Source organism: Pleurodeles waltl, chromosome 4_2 (genome assembly GCF_031143425.1).
Source record: "Pleurodeles waltl isolate 20211129_DDA chromosome 4_2, aPleWal1.hap1.20221129, whole genome shotgun sequence".
NCBI lineage: Eukaryota > Metazoa > Chordata > Amphibia > Caudata > Salamandridae > Pleurodeles > Pleurodeles waltl.
Window position 1 is genome coordinate 829,884,311 of NC_090443.1, and position 18,719 is coordinate 829,903,029.

Genomic DNA, 18,719 nt, shown 5'->3' on the forward strand with positions numbered 1-18,719 from the left:
AATTAGTGAGAAGCAGGCCCAAAAGGCATTGTTTTAAATTGCAGGTAATCTCCCACCACACCACTGCAGTGATATAAGTTAAAACATGAGACCAATAAGTCAATATATGTGGGCATCCCCATTCCATTTGGAGGAAGTCTGCCTCCCCCACAGGCGAAGGAAAGCTGGGGGACTGAACGAAAAGTGTCGTGGAGTCTCTTGGGTGAGAGATATGTCATATGTACAAAATTGTATTGGTCAGTTTCACTCTTGCGTTGACCTATAGGTCTTTCACCCCAGCATGAACCTTGCCCCATTCTTTCGTGAAGGCTACATCCTCACTAGTCTGTGGCCATCTAGTCTCCATGCATAGCGCTGTCCCCCCTAATCTGCGAGGAGGGCCCAGTATTTATGAGTTATTAGCCGACCGGCCTCTGGCCATTGCCAGCAGTGTGACCAATGTTTGTGAAGGTCTCAGTGTTTCTCGGAACAATGGCCAGAGCTGTCTGGCTGTTGCCGTTATTTTGGCATATTGCAGGACTTGACCTCAGCCCATCCCAAAGGTTTTAATAGTGTCATGTATAGTAATGAAACGGTTCTCCGGGTAGAGGTCAGAAAGCATAATACAGCCTGCCCCCCGCCAGCTATCAGTGGACAATGATTGCATTATTTGGGCAAAGGGGTAGATTATCCAGATGTCCATCTTCGAAGTTCAAGGAGCTCGCCACACTATCCACCAGACCGTACGATCCCATAGATGGCACGTTCATTTAACAATATGGAGCATTCTCTCTGGAATGCACCTCCCTCTAAATAAGAATTCACACAGTTGATAACCATCATGGGACTCCGCCAAGAGCTCCTGGTCCAAACTGTCCACCCCAACAAGCCATTGGACTGCATGTTGGAGGTGTGCAGACAAAAAATAGAGTTCAAGGTCTGGCACCTTTAACCCACCACAACCCCATTCTCACTTCATGGTAGCAAGCTTTCCCTAGGGCACACACAATAGTTGCATGAGTAATCTGTCTAGGTCCTTAAAAATTTGGTTGCAAGACCACCACGGTGGCCATCCTGATGTATACGGGGTTGCAGGGGTCATAACTGAATAAAAAATGTTTAAATGATATAGTCTGGGACCAAGCATCCTGCAAGCATACGATCTTGTAATCCGTTATCAACACAATCCAATTAACTTTGCTTGTAGTGTCAGCAACATTCCAAAAGAGAAAGCTCAGGTCAGGAGCTGTGGTGTCAGTATTTGCTTCGCCAAGCAGCACCACATTGTGGCTAGAAGGTTGGGCAACATTTTCAAGTCAGCTAGGTGATATCACAGTAGAATTTGGAGAATTGACAGCAGTGTTGCTAGCAGTAATGGGAAATTGGCTGAAAATGCCCATCATTCAATCCCTCATATTGGGTAAAAAATGAAGATGCTTAAGTCCAGACTTGGAATTTCCCCTATAAAGTGGTTAAGCAGGCTTAGCCTGGTCCACTCCAGAATGATGTATCTCAATAGGCCCACCAGTATCAGTTGTTCCACTTCTATCAGGGCCTACATGAGCATGGGCCATCAGTCACTCTACTTGAGGGCAGACAAACGATTAGTCAATACCCTATTCCCCTTAGAATTACAGGATGGTCGAGTAGAGAGTACTTCCTGCCAGGGTCTATAGTAAAAACCTAAAGGTACTTGCTGTATCCCCTGCAGGGATCCTTCAGGGCTATAGAACCTATGCAAGATGTACATCACTAGTTGAGTGTCACGGAAGTTGGTGACAATGCAGTCACCAGCTTCCTTCTTTGGGCTACTTCCTACCCAGTGTACCCTACGGACGCCAATTATGGCTCTGGAAAGTAGGTCACTTCTTACATTCCCATGGGGAGCGCTAAACCAATGGATTGCTGTGTTCTTTAATTGGTGATCCATCTCCAGTTGTCTTGGGCATACAGGTGGAACATTTTTTAAAACTACCACATACAAGGTACAATCAGGGGGTAACTTAAGGTCACAGCACGGAATCAGCGCTTATCACCACCTCTGACAGGATTCGCAGGTTGGTAGATGAGGGACAAGGAGCCATATTGGACCTATCGGCAGCATTTGACACTATTTCGCCTCAGATTATGATAGCCCACCTCCATCAAGCAGGGATAAGGGACATGGCTTTGAAGATTCTTGAATCTTTCTTGAAAGATAGATCCATAACGGTGAGCTGCGGAGACTTTAAGTCGCCAGCATACTCCTTACCATGTGGGGTTCCCCAGGGCCCTTCACTCAGCCCTACATTATTTAATTTGTACGCAGCACCTCTAGCAAGATTAATTTGTACATTTGGTCTAACACCTACTTCTTACGCTGATGACACTCAGTTAATCATCCCTGTATCCATGAATTGGGAGGAAGTAGCAGACTGCCTCAACAATTGCATGCGAGAGGTCAATCAGTGGATGGGACTAAACTGGCTCAAACTAAATGGCGACAAAACCCAAATTCTATGCTTTGGCTCTGGTAAAGAATTATGGAATTCACGCTAGTGGCCGTTAGAGTGTGGAACTCTGCCTGTGCCTATTGTAGCCACTAGAAATCTAGGGGTCATCTTTGACAATTGTCTCTCTTTTAAGTTGCAGGTTAATCATGTAGTTAAAACCTGCTTCTGGACCTTAAGAATGTGGAAAAGATCTTTCCTTATCTAACAAGGGAGTGGAGAGTTACGGTCACGTTGGCATTGGTAGTATCCAAACTGGATTATTGCAATGCTCTGATGCTTAATTTGGATAAGGCCTCCGTCATGAGGCTTCAGCTTATTCGGAACACAGCTGCCAGACTTATATTAAACCTCCCTTATTCTGCTTCTGCCAGTGGAAGTTTGAAACAACTGCACTGGCTACCAGTTGAAAAGCGTATCAGGTTCAAAACTTTATGTTTGACCTACAAAGCTGTACATGGTAGGGGATCGGAATATTTATCCTCAAGATTACAATGGTACAGACCCAGCCGACAACTTAGATCTATGGGGGACTTCAGAATTCAGGTCCCTCGCACATATAGGGTCCGATGGGGAGACAAGGCCTTCACGATAGCTGCTGCCACATGCTGGAACTCACTCCCAGTGTCTATTAGGGAGCAAAATAACTTCTTGGCTTTCAGGAAGCTAGTCAAAACTTGGCTCTTCCCACGCTAATTTCAGTCTTCTTCACCCCAATTGGAGGTCAGTTGCGCACTCCGTTCTGTATGAGCGCTTCGATGCTTCGGCCGGAACGTGCTTTATAAATAACATACAAATACAAGGTTCAGTAACTCTTACTACTGTCACATGATAAAAATCTGTAGCAGAGGGAGAAAGCTCTTCTATTAGGATGGCAGCCGAAATAATCAGGGGCAGTCTGTGCCATAGAAGCAGAGCTGGGTTGATTCGCTTTCTTTCCAGCCACAATACCCATACAGAGCTTTGTGCTAGGAGAGTGTTTGCCACTAAGCAATGCTGGGACTCTCCGTACCCAACTTGGTTAGGTGATTTATTCTGAAGTCGTATGAGAAGATCTTTCAGGGTTTTGTCAATATTTTGTAGTGCTACCGCTACAGGGCTGAGTAAATTCACAAAAATATATTCTAAATTGCTAATACTTTCAGAAATGTTGGCGCAATTACCACCCCCCAATATCGTAGATTATGCCTTTGTTTTGGACTCTGAGTGCTCATTTCTGTCCAGATTTGCACTTGCACAGGGCCTCGTTTGTTGCACACCTTAAAGCACACGTGTTGGGAGTGAACTGCCCTCTTTTCTTTTAGTGTGGGGGGGTGGAAATCAGTCACATCCATCAAATCTTTATTAGGGGATTTTACAGTGCAAGTGTGCTTTTCCTGAGGGATGACTGCAATACCCAAATCCCCCAGGTATACGCATGAATTGTTGGATTTTGGAACGACCTCAGTTGCACCCCTCACATCGGACCATGTAGCTGTTATCAGCTTGCAGAGGGGTACATACTTGATCATTGTTGACTGTAAGTGACAGACCTCCTGGGTACCCGAATCTTCCAAGTTCTTGATTTCAGAATTAATCACACTCATTACAGTGTTCAAGTAGTTAGTATTTGAACCAGGGCCCCAGTCTTCACTGGCCGGAACAGTAATAATGCTGGCCTTTCTCTTACCCATGGTTCTCCACCAACAGAAGATGTGGGCATACACTGATGATAACTTCTAGTGGCCAAGCCAAGAAGCGTGGCCCAGCCTCCTCCGGGCTCTAACAGGCCTGCTCTTGGCCTGGTCTTCACCCAGACACAAGCTAAAGTGCGTTCCACACTGCGGGAGAGGTAGCACCCTTAAAAGTGCCCAACTGGTGCAAAATGCAACATCCCTCCTCCACCTGCACAGGCACAAAGCAGGATGGGGCTTGCAGTCCGACCACAAAGTTTCTTCCAGCACGTTCTGGGCTGCGAGAGCGGAAGTGTCCTTAAAAGCACCCGACTGGCATGAACTGCTGCGTCCCTACACCATCTGCACGGGAACAAAACAGGATGGGGGTTGCAGCCCTCCCTCGAGGTTTCTTTTGAGCAAGGGCTGCTCCCCAGGGGGTCAAATTATTTGTAGGCCAGATCTGCCCCCAGAAGGGGGGCAGAAACCCCCTAGACACCAGGGATACCTTTTTTTTTGTTTATTTTTATTTTATATATGTGGGCAGCAACCCCTTAGGCAAGGGTCGCTCCCTGGGGGTCAAAATTAATTTTAGGCCATAATTGTGCCCCACTTGGGGGCAGATCTGACTATTTTTATTAGGCCAAGCTGCTCCCAGGGAGGGGTAGAAACCACTCGACACCGGGGATTTTTAAATTTATTTTTTGTTATTGACATGAGTGGAGCAGCCCCTTAGGCAAGGGCCGCTCCCCAGGGGGCCAAATTATTTTAGGCCATTTCTGTCCCACTTGGGGGCAGATCTGCCTATTTTTATTAGGCCAATCTGCCCCCAAGGGGGGCAGAAACCACTAGACACCAGGATTTTGTTTTTTTGTTATTGACATGAGGGGAGCGGCCCCTTGGGCAAGGGCCGCTTCCCAGAGGGGCAAAATATTTTTAGGCCTTTTCTGCCCCCGGGGGGCAGAGCGACCTATTATAATTAGGCCGATCTGCCCCCGGGGGGGGCAGAAACCCCTAGACACCAGGGATATATATTGTTTTATGTTTACTTTTGTTTTTTATATATGGGGAGCGACCCCTTAGGCAAGGGTCGTTTCCCTGGGGGGCATATTGTATTTAGGCCATTTCTGCCCCCCTTAGGGGCAGATCGGACTATTTTTGTTAGGACAATTTGCCACTATGGGGGGCAGAAACCACTGGACACAAGGGATTTTTATTTGTACGTGTCAATTTCACACAAGAGGAGCGACCGCTTAGGCAACAGTTGCTCTCCTGGGGGACAAATTTATTTTAGGCTATTTCTGCTCCCCTTGGGGGCAGATCGGCCTATTTCTATTAGGCCGATCTACCCTGGGGGTGTGGGGGGGTCGGAGGAGGGGGGCAGAAACTACTTAGGCACCAGGGATTGGTGTGTGTGTGTATGTGTGTTTTGTTTGGGGGGGCAGCACCTTGGGCAAGGGTCACTCCCCATGGCGGCACATTACTGTTGGCCAGATCTGCCCCCCTTGGGGGCAGATCCGCCTATTTTTGGAAGGCCCATCTGCCCCAAAGGGAGCAGAAAGCCCACCAGAGACCAGGGAAGATTTTTTTCCAAAATAAGAGGGAGGGGGTATGGCCATAGCCCCACCCCAAATAAATGGTGCCAAAGTTGTTCTGCCCACTAGTTGGCAGATGGGACCATTACCCCCGATCCACACCCCGGGGGGGCAGAAAATCTACTAGATGCTAGGGAATAAAAAATAAATTGTGGGGTAGTGGCTACCAAGCAGTATGGGCCTGGTTATGCCCCCAAACCCCAAGTGAAGGGGGGTAACAGTCTTTCAGCTCTCCCCCCCCCCCCGCACACTAAAACATCTTATCCCATGGCAAGCAAGAGGACATTTAATTATTTTGGGTTTTGGTTTTACATTTGGGCCATGAGAGCTTGCCTAACTCTCAAAATCGTCCGCTTGGAATGGTGAGGGCTGCACTATTTGGACTTTGGGATGCTGCCAAGTAGAAAAATCCACATCAGCTTGACACATCTGGGTGATTTCAGGTTGTGTGCTTCACATGCACCCCGCACCATTTTCTTACCGACAATGCCCTGCAAGCCTCCAACTTTGCAGGAAATCACACTTTTCCCCCCACATTTTTGTGATGGAACCTTCCAGAATATGCACGAATCCACAAATTTCCTACCACCCAGCATTGTCTCATCTATACCGATAAAAATTCTGCTGCACTTGTCAACTTAAAAATGTTTTTTTTTTTCAAACTGCCCTTTTGGACCCACTTTGGTTCCCCCTCAATTTTGACATATTTTTGGCTCTTCCCTGTCACAGGCACTTGGCCCACCTACACAAGTGAGGTATCATTTTTACCGGGAGACTGAGGAGAACACGTTGGGGGTTAGGAAATCTGTCCTGGTGAGGTGATCCCACACACAAGTGTGGGAAAAGTGTGATATTTTTTTTAGCTAAATTTGAGGTTTGTTGAGGATTCTGGGTAAGAAAACATTGGGGGATCTACGCAAGTCGCACCTCTCTGGACTTCCTCGGGTTTCTAGTTTTCACAAATGTCTGGGTTTGGTAGGTTTCCCTAGATGGCTGGTGAGCCCAGAACCAAAAATGCAGGTGCTCTTCTCAGATTCCAGATCTTTCTGTCACCGAAAAGTGTTTTTTTGGCCACATTTTGAGGTTTGCAAAGTATTCTGGGTAACAGAACCTGGTGAGAGCCCCACAAGTCACCCCATCTTGGATTCCCCTAGGTGTCTAGTTTTCAAAACTGTGCAGGTTTGGTAGGTTTTCCTAGGTGCCGGCTGAGCTAGAGGCCAAAATCTACAGGTAGGCACATTGCAAAAAACAGGTCTGTTTTCTTTGGGAAAATGTGATGTGTCCACGTTGTGTTTTGGGCCATTTCCTTTTGCGGGCGCTAGGCCTACCCACACAAGTGAGGTACCATTTTTATCGGGAGACTTGGGAGAACGCTGGGTGGAAGGAAATTTGTTGCTCCTCTCAGATTCCAGAACTTTCTGTCACAGAAATGTGAGGAAAAAGTGTATTTTTTGCCACATTTTGAAGTTTGCAATGGATTCTGGGTAACAGAACCTTGTGAGAGCCCCACAAGTCACCCCATCTTGGATTTACCTAGGTGTCTAGTTTAAAAAAAAGGCATAGGCGTGGTAGGTTTCCCCAGGTGCCGCCTGAGCTAGAGGTTAAAATCCACAGCTAGGCACTTTCCAAAAAACATGTCAGATTTCAATGTAAAAATGGGATGTGTCCATGTTGAATTTCCTGTCGCGAGCATTAGGCCTACCCAAGCAAGTGAGGTACCATTTTTATCAGGAGACTTGGTGAACACAGAATAGCAAAACAATTGTTATTGCCCCTTGTCTCTCTCTAAATGTTTTCCTTCCAATTGTAAGACAGTGTGTACAAAAAGACGTCTATTTTAGAAATGCCCTGTAATTCACATGCCAGAATAGGCACCCCGGAATTCAGAGATGTGCAAATAACCACTGCTTCTCAACACCTTATCTTGGGCCCATTTTGGAAATACAAAGGTTTTCTTGATACCTATTTTTCACTTGTTTTATATTTCAGCAAATGAATTGCTGTATACACGGTATAGAATGAAAACCCATTGCAAGGTGCAGCTCATTTATTGGCTCTGGGTACCTAGGGTTCTTCATGAACCTACAAGCCCTATATATTCCGCAACCAGAAGAGTCCAGCAGACGTAACGGTATATTGCTTTCAAAAATCTGACATCGCAGGATAAAGTTACAGAGTAAAACGTGAAGAAAAATGGCTGTTTGTTTCACCTCAATTTCAATATTTTTTTCTTTCAACTGTTATTTTCTGTAGGAAACCCTTATACGATCTACACAAATTACCCCTTGCTGAATTCAGAATTTTGTCTACTTTTCAGAAATGTTTAGCTGCCTGGGAACCAGCATTGGTTTCACACCTATTTCTGTCACTAACTGTAAGGAGGCTAAAAGCACAAAAAATAGTAAAAATGGGGTATGTCACAGAAAAATGCCAAAATTGTGTTGAAAAATGTGGTTTTCTGATTCAAGTCTGCCTGTTCCTGAAAGCTGGGAAGATGGTGATTTTAGCACTGCAAACCCTTTGTTGATGTAATTTTCAGGGGAAAAAAACACAAGCCTTCTTCTACAGCCCTTTTTTCCCCATTTTTTTTTTTAAAAAACAACATTTTCGCTGTATTTTGGCTAATTTCTTGGTCTCCTTCGGGGAAACCCACAAAGTCTGGGTACCTCTAGAATCCCTAGGATGTTGGAAAAAAGGACGAAAATTTGGCGTGGGTAGCTTATGTGGACAAAAAGTTCTGAGGGCCTAAGCGCGAACTTCCCCCAAACAGCCAAAAAAAGGCCTGCCAACTGAGGGGGAAAGGCCTGGCAGCAAAGGGGTTAAAAGAGACGATTGGTGCCAATTGCAGCGTCCCTCCTCCATCAGCACAGTCACAAAGCAGGATGGGGCTCGCAGTCCGCCCAGAGGTTTCTCTCAGCACGTCCCCACTCATCCCTGCTTTCTGCGCCTAGAGAGCCGAGGCAGGCCTCGTCTGTTAGGAGCAGTTTCATAAGAGCTTGTTATTCTACGGCAAAATAGTAAGACATCTACAAAACTGTAACATACTCAGCTTTCTAAAGTGCATATGGACATTGTATTCAAATAGGCGATGGCTTTAGAGATGCACAAGCGTGAGAACTGGTGGCCTGAATTGGCAACACTTATGTACTATATCATCACAAGAAATTTGCTTCAGGCCAGCATCTCTGCAGTCTGCCTGTACCAGAGCGTGCGAACAGATTGCCCAAACCTAATGGACAGAGCAGGCTAGCTAGCGCTTTGTGCAGCTGTCATCTCTCTGTTGGCCCTCCCCGCACCTGATAAAACGTCAGTGAGTACATGAGAGAATGCCGAGTGACTGCCCGTTCAGGCAGTAAGATAAATAAACGTGGAAACTGGCGTGACTAATCATACAACTGGGAAATCGGTTTGCTATGAAACATTGTACCTAACTTATTGTGAGGAACTGGAAAATCGGTGGTGGAAATGTTGGTTTGCATACTGCTAGACAGGTGAAACTAACAGAAAGCAGTGCAGAAACTGGAAAATATGATCTAACGTGCACATCAATCTATGGCAGTGTGAGCTTTACACAGGGACTATGTCTACACTGGTCCCATGAGAATATCAGTCGCCTAACTAAGCACGACTGCTTGCAATATCTGCAATCTGAAGGAATTATTCACTTTTCAGGTTCCTTGTGTTACCTCCGTGGCCCTACTAACACAATGAAGAGGCTTCTGGCAAAATGAACAGAAGCACTGCCCAAACTGAGCATCAGTGACAGGTTGGCATAATGAGCAGTAAACTGGCACTAACCCAGGAAGCCTGGTACGGTGCTATACTTTAGATCACATTATCTATCAGCACCCTGAGCAACTCAAACAGTAACCTTAAAAAAATTGTCATGATCTTAGGACAATTGAACAATAGAGTGAATTCTCTGTGTAATTTGACTGTAGAACTCTGGCAAATAATATTTTTTTTAGCACTTCGTTTAATTTCATACATACAGCTAATACATCTGTAAAAATCATTTCTTGACCCATTATAACAACATCTGTTACAAGACCATGAAGCACATTTCTCTTTCATAGGATTACAAATCCCGTGATATCTCTCCCTTCCCATTTTTTAAACATACAGCTAGTTTTCTCTATATTCCGGTTTCCTGATAATGTGGCTAAGACATCAGGTTTTCAATCAGCCAACTACTTTGCGAGTGGATCCCAAATATCCTTTAGTCTACATTTGCTCAGTAAAAGTGTGGCATATACTTTAACTTTTCCATTACATTGTGACAGCTCTTTTAGGCAATATTCCAGCAAGGGTGTCGTGCTTCTTCCGCAGTTCACAGCTACTCTACCTTTGCTTAACAGTAGGATCACTGAAATATATTTCCTTTATAGTTTATGGACTTCTTTTACATATCCTAGTAGTGTAAATGTTATTTCCTATGGTCTATTATCTGGCACAGGGGCACCCATCAGTGTTAAATACTGGCATCACATTTAAAACTATTGTTTCTCCTGGGACAGATTATTCAAAGGGAATTTTTCCTGCAGACCCCAATGCATCAAAGAGGCACTTCTGTCATGGCATAAATATTTCCCTACTGTGCAATGTTTTTGCAATGGACTACAGCTTTTCTAGAGCCACATACATGAATTCGTTCTATGGAGAAAATTGCTTTTGGATACTTTGCAAAGTCCAGACTTTTAGGAATTATATGTCATTAGTTCCTCTCATGAACTTTTAGTAGAAGGTATTTATTTCAGCCACCATATTTGAAAAATCGTACTGTCATTATGCCATTTAACACAATTTTGCCCAATGTTTCCTTTGCAGGAATTCCGTGCCTTCGCTCAGCTCGGAGGGGGGACTCACGCGCTACATTCACTCGGCGCAACGTGTGGTTGGTATTACTTTTTTGGTCCACATAAGATCCTGCGCGCGGTCTGTGTGGTGTGTGTGTGTATGTGTGTGGGGGAGGAGGGGGGGGGCTAGACGGGAGAGCGTTCATCAAGTATCCAGCAGTTCACAGGAGGGCTCTCCCATATTCAGATGACTGAGTGTTGGTTGGCAAATTGGAAAACAGTCGGCTTTAGGACAACTTCGCCTGGAAGGGAGGGAATAGAATTTTCCAAAATGTATACTTGGTTGAAGATGGCAAAGTTTGAGGATTCCAAAAATCACGCATCAAGGAACCCTTCGGCTCCTGTAGCACTTCTGCATTAACAGTCCAAAGTAACATTTCTATCACAACCTTCAGAGGAAGCGAGCCATTCGCGTCCAAGCTGCTTGAGGACATTCAATGCGGGAGCAGTCTAACCTCTGATTATTGTTTGTTTGTTATATGTAAATGATGGGCGTATGAAAGCAGCACAGGACTAAACAGCCGTCTAGACAGAGAGAAAAGATCTTATTCAGAGGAGTCCTCACGCTGGTGTTCTCACACAGTGAAAGCTACTGTTCCAGAAAAGAGCAGACAACAGCACAAACGGCGCTGCATAACGATTGTACGAGCTGTCTGACGCGTCAAAGGCTGCTGTGAAGTATGACTGGAGATGCGAGGCCCCGGCTGGCGGCGGTGGGTGGCTGTGGAGCGCAACGGGAGTTAAGCTCTGACATTTCACATTTCGTCTCGAGTCTGGGGCGATGGAGAGCATCTGACGTGCAGCTGGCTTGGCGCTGTATCAGGCGCCTGCTGATTTCAGAACAGGATCTCAATAAACAGCCACTGGTGGTATGAGTGTTGCTCGTGACGCTTCTCAGTCTGTGGTGCTTGTCAGTCTGTGGTGCTTGTCAGTCTGTGCCCGTCTTTGACAGAGAACCTTCAGGTGTCTCACCGTGTTCACCGCGTAGCCAATAAGGTAATATCACTCCAGCTACGGTTAAATAGCAATGTCTTTATCAGCCTCACGATGTTGAGATACTACTTGGTGAAGTTTGTGATTAGTTGCTACAGCCCATGAGTTATTTGGCAAATGAATAACAGCTGAATGGAGACTTTGAGGAATAGAATGTCAGCAAAGTCACAGGACCTTATGAGACAACGTTTTCTTTCAGACCATTTCCTCGCTGATGTGACAGGGGACGGAGCGAGGAAAAGCCCATGTTATGTACAAAGTGAGATGGGCAACTCTGCGGGAATGGTATATTTGTATGTGAACAGACGGTCGCTTTTCAATATCCGCTCGCTCACAACAGGTACTTTTCTCCATACACAATGCCTGCTTGGTGTATATGCCCAAGATCACAAAATAGTGGGCCGGGAAGGAAGGTTCTCAATTTGTCAGATTTGCAGTGAGGATCCTTGTCATATGAAAACAATGTTTCAACATGGTCTGTCTGTTTAAAAGCAGTAGGCTATCAATAATTCAGTGTCAACGCTGCAAACTGGTCACTGAGAGATTACAATGGGAATTCAAAACTGTTGCTTTAGGGTCACTTGATAATTATCCAGTTAAAAATACAAGTACTGGCTACAGCAATGTTTCCCCCCACCTTTAACAAGTATGTTGAAGCTAATGACTGCCATCTAAAATGGCAGCCAGTGACCATACCTCAGCAAGCCAGGGCAGCCCTCTGGAAAGAAGAAAGCAGACTGGTAGCAGTAGGCAGCTCCAACCACCAAAGAATCTTATGTTTTTTTTAAGCAAATCATATGTTGTATGAGAAAGGGGGGAGCAATGAATGACCAGGGAGGAAGAGCCTGTAGACGGTGTAGTGGTGTGGATGTGCGAGAGAATGAGCAGATGGGGAGAGAGCAAGGAAAGACATGCATTCCCCTAGAGTGCTGAAACATAAGTGAACAACTTATTCCCTGATATCAGCAGTAGAAGGATCCAATTCGTCCATCAGACATTGGGTAAAGAATAAATACTCAAAGGCCAGGATAATCACAAGAATAGGGAGGAAAGTCGTTGTATATGGGCCAGTGGAGATAGACAGGAAAGGCATCCAATCAGAAGCAAGAGTTTGACCAAAAGCCCACTATATGTATTCTCTCATTGTATTCCAGACAATGTGAGTTTAGCAACAGGCTGCTAAAGTAGTCTGCAGGAGAAACCTAAGAGAGGAACCGAAAGTCAAAGTCCTGCACATGCAGAACATGGTCTAAAACCACCCATACATAATATCGCCTTTGAAAAGCTATAGCTTGACTCACAAATGTAGTGAAGCATTAACATGTGGAGTAGGAAGCACTGTGGTGTTCAGAGGTTTTTATTTACTGCTATGCTTCTAACAAAATGATGGCAGATACTGTTAGAGGGGGGCGGTTCCAGGAGCTATTAAATCTGTCAGCTGTGACATTTGCGAGTCAAAAATAAAGACGAATAAAACCCGGAAATAATTAAGCCATTTTCCATGTATAAAATGATTCTTTGCACACATGGATTAATTTTGAACGAAACTAGATTGTAAAATAAAATACAACTATCTCATTCAGTCTTTTTGTACATGCATTACTACAAATTCCCTTCTGCAGTATATCAATGTGATATATGTCCTTTCTACAGCCAGCAGTAATACAGAATAGTATCAAAGTAGTAATCAAATTCTCATAAAAATGTAAAAAAGTTTGTTATAACAGCTGAAAGTGCAAAGTTTTTTCGTAACTCCTGGGACTATAACTCTTACTACTTTTTGCCACCATGGGCTTTGTGTTTAACCTAAATTCAGTGACAAAAGTAATCTGTCATTTGCAGCTCACAGTTCTTAAAAACAGTACCAGCTGCAGTCACAAAGAAGCCCGGACTTTGGCTTCTAATAAAAGATGAGTGCCCGAGATGGATGTCCATAAAACATCAAGAAAACACACTAGCCATCCTACACCCATTCCTAGTCAAAGAATGTATTATACATACTGATCCCAAATGGAGGAGCCGCCTCTGAATACAGAATGTGTACATAAAGGAGCTTAGGTCAGCCATCTTCAGTCATTGCATGTTTGGAAGTGTCAGTCACATTGTAGAACATCCCGCAAGGCAGCCATTCTGTGATTTACAGGATCAGTAGTTTTTTTAGGTTGAGCCTAGGCAGCACACAAGCGCTGTCTCTCGGCGTTTTAATCTACATCTGTGGGCTTGCACCACACCCATTACTTTCATTCATTCCTTGGCCTGCCTTTAAAAATTCCCTTGATTTCGCAGGTGAATGCTTTACGTTTGTCCTGCCTTGCGGCTGCTTTGTTACCACCTTGGAGACTGACCATGTTACATGGATTATTGCACGACCAGCCATATACCTTAGTGTGGTCCACTACTTTTTTTCTTTTGCCTCTCCGCGCTTTGCGCTGCATGGGCGCAAGTTGTTTCTTTCTCTTCCTTGTTTTGGGCATGTCGCTGTTTCGTTGGGGTGCCTGCGCACAAAGGCTGCAAACTGGAGAGGGGTTCTTTTTTAATTTGTTTAATCATTTTTAAAAAAGTTGTTATAGCGCAAACTTGATCGGAGGAGTGCTTTACACATGAGGATATAAAGTTTCATATAGCTTGAACTCAATCATAGGAGCGCTTTACATGACTACGTGAAGTTTCATATAGCACGACCTCGATCTGAGGTGCGTTTTACATTAGTACCACTTAACAAGTTTAGCAGTTGAAAAATATATAAACTGGAGCATTTAAAACAGAAAAAAACACAAACATCCTCAAGGCGGCTCTCCTGGCACAGCGGATACTACAATATTCACAGCACTCGGTGAACTCGCCCCATAATGCTTTTCAGGAAATTTCTTTTTGAACACATTTTTGGCCATAACTCAGCCTCTGGTTGTCCTGTGACAATGGGACCACCACCAAACCGTTCCGCACAACACGCTCTTTCTGTCTATGTCACCTCAAGGTCCGCACACTAGATTGGGGGGACCCTAAAATAGTAACCTCGCCCAACAATCAATGTCTTTTCAAGCTCTTGTATGGCTGGACCTTTTGTTTTACAGCTGTGAGTAGTTTGTGGTTTAAGGGCCTTGTCTAATAATATTTTAGTGGTCCTGGTAGTAGGTCTGCTAGGCCTGAAATGCGTAATGCACTATGCTCTCTAGGGCTAAATATATGGTTACACTGCATTACGTTCTGCCATTCTGTTTTCATATGGATATGCTCTCTAAGGGGCTGACTATATGGTTACATGACCACGTTTCTTACAAATGTTATTTTTATAGTGGTGCCCTCTAGAGCTGTTCTGTACAGTCAGGCCACTACAATATTTGCTGCACTCAGAAACTCTGCAGGGCATTCCTTTTACAAAACATTTTTGCCCATAACTCACTGCACAACGTGCTCCTTCTGTCCGAGTCATCTCTCGGTCCACACACTAGGTTTGGGGAGGCCCCAAAATAATAATATAAAAAATATAATAAATAATGGCAATAATTATTTTTTTTTGCTGCAGACAGAGGAAGAAGTTAAATTAAAGTGCTTAAGTTAAACGCAGGCCCACCGGAAATATGTGGCAGAGAGGACCAAATTATATGGCAGGGTTGACCAATGTATGTGGCAGTAAAAGTCCAGTTATGCATTTACAATACCAATAGCTCTAACTCAAGCAAAGGCGAGACCTATTGCATTGCAAATGCTTGTTTCTGTCTGTGGCAGCAAAGATTGACCAGAACTTAAACAAGTTCACCTGGAAAAGGACTCCAGCAACCTCCTTTGTATTTCCTTCTGTTCTGACTGAGTGAGGAAACTTGTCCCCTGCAGCTATCACTCACATTTTGGATTTAGCTCAAGGGAGACCAAAGTATCAAAGCACCGAAGCAGAACTGGTAGAAAAAAATCTGGAGCACACACAACAGGCTGTGGCAGGGCGAAGAAACATTTGGCTGGCTGGACAGCAAGGTATGTGAAGACAAATCTAAGAACACTGTTTAGGGAAATGTGTAGTGAAGCAAACCCAATGGAATTATAAGGGTAACACCCTTACCAATGATAGCCTTTATGCAAATGAGATGATACAGCCACAATTTTAGATGAAGAAATTACCCTCACAACCCAACGAGGTCTGCTATCAGGCAATTTCAATTATTTAATTGTGTTGTAGGGATCAGTTAAATCATTTGGCCTATCCTTGAGGTAATTTTAATTTCTGAATCCCTAAGACTATCCAGAATTACTTTATAAGGACTTCACCAGGCCAGGATAAGGGAACCTATGATGAAACATGGCCCAACGGAGAGGATGAGAGTTTCTTGTGCAGAACTGCTGGATTTTCTAGAACTTTAATCTTCACTTGTTGCAAGTCACTGCACTCATTGTAAGATTGTGTTCCAATAGGAAGGTTTGCAATGTGTACTTGATTTCTTCTCTCTGATTCCTTGGTAAAAATAGAGCTACTACATAGCTCCTGCTATTGTTAATTACCACTCTAATGTGCTCCAGTATCCTATTTCTCTTTTGGCATGTTGTACTGCCTATATATCTAAATTCGCACAGACAAGCCAGTACATTAAAAAAATTCTACTGCGGATTATTTTATGTTTTAGGATCTTAGCTTGACCTGTAAGCAGATTCCAATTGTTTTTTTTTTCATTTATTCCTATCTTGCAATGTGTACATTTCCATAATCCTTTCAATAACATCCAATCTTCAACTTTTCTGTCCATAAAGTAATTGTTCATTTTACCCCCAGGCTCTTTGCTCTACTGTATGTAATGACTGGTACATCTACAGTTTCTTTCCTATGCTATATGGTTTATATCACACATTGTTCCACATACATTTTAATACCTAGGAAAGTTACTCTTGAACCACTAATTTTATACATGAATCCTAGGTTTTCATTGATGGAATTCAGTATCTTGTTATAGGATTCAAATTTTATCTCCATGCCATCCCGAGAAATGGGAAAGTCAACAATGAAGCAACCAAATAACTTTATTTAAACATATTTCAAGTAGTGCAGGCATGGATATGGCTGAGGGGCTGGCCTGCCTTAAGAACACCCACCCCACTTTTTGTGCTTAATTGTTTATTTGATCCCGCTGGACTCCTAGGAGAAGGGGTAGGGTGGGATGTGGGGGGAGGGGGGAGGTTATTGTGCTGGCTTCTGCAAGTGTCCCACGGGAACACAGTTACCAAAAAATTTGTTTTTTGTTTCACATTTGGCCCAAGAGACCTCCCCCTCCACCAAGTTTCAGGATGTCAGGGCATTCCTATCTTGAGCCTTTATATTTTATTTGTCTTTTCATTTTCAGTCCTGTAATGGTGGCCACAACATTTCTCATCCAATAAGAGTGCCAGCTACTCTGGGACTCACAAGAGCATCTGACTCCCAAGGGAGTGAGGAAGCCAATGGAAATAAAGCACCCACTGCATCAGATTGCTCTTTAATTTTATGTTGCATGCCTGCTGGACTTCTGTGTACCCAACCGTAACAATATAACTGCTGAACTGATTTACATCAAATCACCAAAAGCACACTTTCTGGATAAACATCTAGCTTTCTGTCAATTTTGGTGTGAATCTGTTTAGCTGTAACCTCTTTCAAACATCTCTATGAGACGTGCATGGAGGAATGGCATTTAGGGGCACTCCTATTTTTCTCGGCTCTCGCTTAACAACAGATCACCCCAAAGCATCTGCGAAAGAAGCTAATGTGGATGAACTTTTGTTTTGGATATTTTGAAAATTTGTCCAAGAGGTTCAAAGTTATTAGCAAAACAAAAAATCTATTTCCTATGGTAACAAGGGGCAAACTATAACTGCACAGTGAAGACTGCTACTCTGTAATATACATTTACATTTGGAGTACATCCATCAGAAATGATCTCAATATCGTTGTTGGTTCACTGACTAAATAATATCCCATACCAAATCAACACTGAAATCATTTATGACATCAATGAATGTACAAACGCTTGCTATTTCCCATAAGCATTTGCTTATGGGAATCCAGACTAGTCTTCACTCTCTGGCCAGAGGCCACTGGGCCAGGCTGGTTTGATGTCTGATTTGTGGAATTAGAAGACATGGTGGAGGTTATGATATATATATATATATTTTTTTTTAACCAGGTCGGGTGCCTTGGACGAGGTCACCTCATCCTACACCCGGGAACTGGGGGGAGCGCTAGCGCTCCCCCCCATGTGCACCCCCCCCCCCCAAGGCGGGGATGGAAGGAGAAGCCCTTCCCCTTCCACCCCCGACCCCGCCCGGGGGGCGAAATCCACTAGACACCAGGGATTTCGTTATATAAGTTTATTTTGGGGGCGACCCCTTGGGCAAGGGTCGCTCTCCTGGGGGCAGATCGGCTGATTTTTCGGCTGATCTGCCCCCGGGGGGTGGGGGGAAAAACCCACTAGACACCAGGGATTTACTTTTATATGTTTATTTTGGGGGTGACCCTTTCGGCAAGGGTTGCTCCCCTGGGGGGCTATTTTTTTTTTCTGTTTCGGCCCCCCCGAGGGCAGATCAGCCATGTTTTTGGACGATCTGGCCCCCAGTGTGGGGTCGAAGCACACTAGGCGCCAGGGATTGTGTGGTGTGTGTTTGGGGGCACCCCTTGGGCAAGGGTCGCCCCCCCAAAGTGGGGAAAGTTCATATTGGCCATCTCTGGGCCTATTGCTGTAGGCCCATCTGCCCCCAAGGAGGGCAGAAACCACCAATACGCCAGGGATTTTTTTTTTTGTTCCCCTTTTTTTGTTTTGTGCTGCTGGGGGTGCCCCCTTTGAGAAGGGTCGCCCCCTAAAGGGGGCACAGAGCTGTTGCCCATTTCTGCCCTCCATGGGGGCAGATCGGCCAATTTTTTTTACGCCCATAATCCACTTAGGAACCAGGGACAATTTCTACGTTCTTGGTGGTGGGGTGTTTGTCAACTGGCGAAGTATTTGTATTTGTAATTATAACAATTTATTTCTTCTTTTTCTTCTAGTTCAACGCTTTTGCTTCCTTTGCTGTGGATCCTTGTGGTTTTGGCAGTAGTTGTCCTGCGGTTTGCATAGTTGCATGTTTTAGGTAAGTGAAAGCAATTTACTCCAAAGGAGTATTGTTGACATGCATGAATTACATGTTTGTAGGTGGTGT

General features: G+C 44.4%; 1 protein-coding gene across 6 annotated transcripts in view; it reads right to left on the reverse strand.

Moving 5' to 3' along the window:
- Positions 1-18,719, reverse strand: part of PATJ (PATJ crumbs cell polarity complex component) — a 1,201,300-nt gene that overhangs the window by 746,162 nt on the left and 436,419 nt on the right. The gene's annotated exons all lie outside the window — the stretch shown is intronic.